Genomic DNA, 4695 nt, shown 5'->3' with positions numbered 1-4695 from the left:
GCCTTGGTATCCTAGAACTTGCAGAGATTCAGGGATTCCGGGTCCTGTGTGAGGGAGCAGACCTCCCTACTTTGATGGTTCTGGTTGCAACCACTCAAATTTGAAGTGGGGCCTTGGGGGAGACTGTGAAAGTCTGGGCAGGCAACAAGGGGAGGCTGGAAGGAGTGAGAGCCACTCCCAGGGATTCAGACATGTCTCCTCCAAATTAGTGGCAGCCTTCCTTATTTTTCTTTCATTAAATTTTTCTTCATTAAATTTTTTTTTTACAGAGAAGAAAAATATCTGTGGAGTTTTGTATCCTCCAGACAACTGCTCTATCTGTGTCTGTGTCTGTGTCTGTCTGTAACTCTGTCTGTGTGACTGTCTGCTCATCTCCCTCAGATTCGGAGCTGACAGAATTCATATCAGAAGAGTGAACGCAGGGACATCTGTGTGCAGAATGACTGTGCCTACTCGAACCTGCCAATCGCTCCTGGCACGCGCTGGGTAACAAATGCCTGTTACCTCGGAATGCTGGCGGGTGGGGGTGGGGTGGGGGAGGGCGCCTGGCACCACCCCTGCTGCCAAGCCCTGCCAAGTCCCACTCCTGCCCTCAGCCCCCTTCCCTGAGTTGGGGACCCGCGGAATTGGATTGTTCATTAATTAGCCGTGATTAGAAAATTTGGGTGTCTCTCAGGCCGGCCGACCTGGAATCCTCGCCCTCGCTGGAATCCTCGCTCTCCCTAATCTCGATCCCTGCTCCCCTCTTGCCCTCCCCGCTTGGTTTCCGGATTAACTCCGGGTTTCTACAGAGGGGCAGGCAGGCGGCCATTTGGGGGTGGGGTGGCTCATGGAATGCAGGGAAAGGGGTCTCTGGAGGGAAGAATTCCACCGAAGTTGCCAGAAGGAGTTTCTGTGGCAAAGTGTGTGTTGAGGGTTTGCATAGACGCTGTTGGCGGGATGTTTGTGGGGTGGGGCAGAGCCCAAGAGACAGAGACCGGAGATCACGGACCGCACAGAGACGAGAGAGAGAGACAGAGCTTAGAAGATGCGGAAGAAGGGAAGGAATGGGAGAAGAAGGCAAGAGGCCGGGGCAGCGCCGACCCGGTTCTCTCGGCATCAAGAGCCTCCAGGATTCGGCCCAGCCCCCTGCCGCGACCCTGCGGGGCTCCCCCACCTCTTGGCCCAGGCGCTGCTCCTTAATCCATCAGCGGGTTCCGCTCTCCAAGATGGGGGTGGGGTAGGGCGCCACCCCACACTCAGTGCCAGCTGAGGGTGGGGGCTATTGCGAGGAGGGGCGGAGAGCACATCTAAAATTCCGAGACATCTGTTCACCCGAGGAGGAGACACTGGGCGCAAGCAGGCTGGGCGCCCCCCGCCCTGCCCGCTCTGCCCGCAGTTCCAGGGGCGGGACTCCCGCACGCCTCTCCTCCCCATTCCCTTACCCCCAGCCAGCAACGCAGGCCTGCGGAGCAGGGGGGGGGGGGCGCCAAGCATGAGGTCGGGCTTGCGGGGTGGAATTCAGGAGCCGCTGTCCTACTGGTGAGTCCTCAGAAGGGGAGAATCAGGACACAGAGGAGGGCTGTGTATGGCAGAGACTATGAAAAAGGAGGGTATGGAGAGGTGTCTGTCAGACCGAATCTGCCCAGAGCAAGCACAGAACCCCCCCATATACACTTACAAGCAGACCCCGAAATCATACACACTCAGATCCTCCCATTCCTGTGAACACAGGTAACTGTCCCCCTTCATACTCAATCACTTATTAGTTCAAGCTATTTACTGGATGCTCGGTCTGTCCTGGGCCTGGGCAATGTATTGGGGAGCTACCTTTCTACCCACCAGGAGCTGCGAGCACATTCTGAAACCCAAGTACACAGGCCCGCACAATGCCCTCACACTCAGGCAGACCCTGTTCTTAATGGGAGGGGGATATGGAGGGAAGGGGTTCCAGTAGTAACAGTATCCTCCCTCATCTGTAAGCATATTTTCCCAGGGGAACCCAGGACAAGGTCTAAGAGTCCCAACAGGGAGCTCTGGACTTACTGCCAGCCACTTGTCACCTTCTTACATACTTCCTATTGGCAGTAGCCCTTGCCCCAAGGTTTGGCCTGAACAAGCCCTAGCCCCACTTCCCACCAAGCCTTGATGACCACCTCTCTCTTTTCCATGCCCTGGCCTGGCACCTGCCCCACCACCCGGGCTGCCCTAGCTGGGCCGACAGAGGCCAGATCTCTCAGCTGGGAAATGTCCATGTGGTTGCTACTTAAAAACTGATTTATGAGGCCGTGGCGGCTGTGGAGGCTTGGCCTGCGGTCCTGGTAGTAATCAAGGGCATATGCCCATCTCGCCTGGCACTGCCCAGCTTGTGAGCCCAGCCCTGGCCTCTGCTCTCCTGTTGGGAAGAGAGAAGCATAAAAGGTACCAAGTCTCCTTTCCCTTTAAACCATCTCTCTCTTCCTCCACTCTCTTCCTTTTCCTCCTCCTCCTCTTCTTCCCTTTCCTCTCTCCCTCCTCCTTTCATCCCTCCTCCTTCTCTCCCTCCCTCCCTCCCTTTCTCTTCCTTCTCTCCCAAGTGGCACGGACCAGCCTGTGTGCCGGGCTGGCGCTCACAGCTGCAGCCCATCTGCTATGATTGAATGGTGACAGTGATTAGACAGGAGCTGGGGGGAATGGGAGGACATGGGGGCTGCCCTGCCACCCCTCACCCCTCCCGTGCCAGCCCCCACATGCTTCCTTGACCTCTAGACTGGAACAATCCGTTATGCCTGAGCAGGGTGGGTCAATCCCACCTCTCTAAGTAGTGAGGGAATTCCTTTCCTCTCAACTAGATTCCTGAGAAGAAGGAAGAGGACAAGGAAGGAACAGAAGGGTATGTATAAAAGAAGGAAGGGATTGGGGTTAGAAAAGCAGCCTTGGAGAAATGACCCACATGTCACACCCAAAAAGGCTGGAATGGGGCTTGGGCACCAGCACTGACTGGAGCGCAGCACTGAGGCTCCGGTCTGGACAGGGAGGCACTGATGTAGGTCCAGGGTCCAGCTTTTTCAGGTATCCAGGAAAACATTCTTGATAGCCCCTGATGGGCACCCTGTTCCTTAGAGCTTATCACTTTCTTTACCATGGCGTTCCCCCTCTGTATTCCAGAAAAGAAGGTATAGTTAAACATGAAGAAAGATTTCCTAACTGATCCTAGAGAAAGACCAAGTACAACAACATACAAGTTAACATCTATTTGGTACTTATTATATATCAGTAATTGACTTAAGCATTTTACATAAGCCAATAATTATCTTGACCACCCTATGAGGTTGACAGTCTCATTATACCTAACTACAGACAAGGACACTGGGGCACATACCCAGCTTGTATCCTATGCTTGTTTTCTCTCTTGGTAGGAAAAAAAAGAGAATAATTAGGAGGTTAAAAATTTTTTAAAGATCCAGTATTCTTTCTTTTCCACTTACTCCTCACTTTCTGCCTCTCTTCTTCCTCTGCCTGCTCCTTACCATCAGTCAATCTAGTATCTACTCTCCATTGAATACCCACACATGTGGCTTTCTCTTCCTGTCACTGCCTGCAAGCAAATAGGTGGAAACATCTCCCAAGAAGGCACCCACTCTCCCCATCCCACACATGTAGACTGGACTAGATCTGACCTTACTTTCTTTGTTAGGGCAGCTGCTCCTCACATCCATAGGCCTGGCCCATTGGGTTTTTCTGCCTGAAGTTCTGGGTAGAGGATGTTATTATGAACAGCTGCAGAACCAGGCTGGACTTCCAGTCTAATCTAGGTTCCTGGGAAGCTCAAGGGAAGCAATTTGCTCCACCTGGCATACTTTTGCTGTCCTGTCCCTGGACACTGGAGTCTGTCTGTGTCGTTCATGCCCCCTCTTGCTCCTGTCAGCTGTATCTCCACTCTCTTCCTTCCTCTTTCTCCAAATTATTTCCCCTTCTCCTCCTTCTTTTATCCTTTCATCCATCTTCACAATTCTTTCTCCTCCCCTTTTCCCTTTTTTCCTCTCCCTCATCTTTCCCTTCATCCCCTCTTGCATAGTTACATGATAAGCCCTTTGGTCTTTGAACCCCCTCTCCTCACATTAGGAAAGTGGGCATTACTCATGTTATATAACTTTAACAACTAAGGGGCTGATGTGGGAGAGCCATCTCCTACTAGGCAATCCCACTTGAGGAAAGTTTTTTCTCAAGAGAGGGAGATAGAACCCATAATCCAATCTCATGATAAGCATTAAGCAGTAACTAAATCCCTGCAATCCTCAGAACAAATCCAGATCAACATCGTTGTCCACTTTTCCACCACAAATTGGGATAAGAAATCAGGTGGGGAGCTATTTGCAGGGTCATTATAGAGCTTTCCTGGTGTCTGTCTTCTGCTCCTACTATTTTAAGGTCATTTAGGGCAAGGAGGCACCCTGCAAGGGACAACTGGAGACCAACGGAAACCACACATTCGGGGTTTCTTACCTGCCATGGCAACTTTACCAAACTCTTCCAATTTTTTGCCCTGAAGGACAAAGATGGATAAATCCTTGAGCCTAAGCCTGCACTTCAGCAGGGATGGGGCAGCTGAGATTACCTTCCAGCCTCATCTCCCTCTCCTAGTCCCAGTGTTCAAGCATTCCTTAGTTCCCCTGACATCCTTTCATATCTCTCTCTCTCTCTCTCTCTCTCTCTCTCTCTCTCTCTATATATATA

The sequence above is a fragment of the Pteropus vampyrus genome, unplaced genomic scaffold (genome assembly GCF_000151845.1).
Source record: "Pteropus vampyrus isolate Shadow unplaced genomic scaffold, Pvam_2.0 Scaffold503, whole genome shotgun sequence".
NCBI lineage: Eukaryota > Metazoa > Chordata > Mammalia > Chiroptera > Pteropodidae > Pteropus > Pteropus vampyrus.
This window is presented reverse-complemented; position numbering follows the sequence as displayed.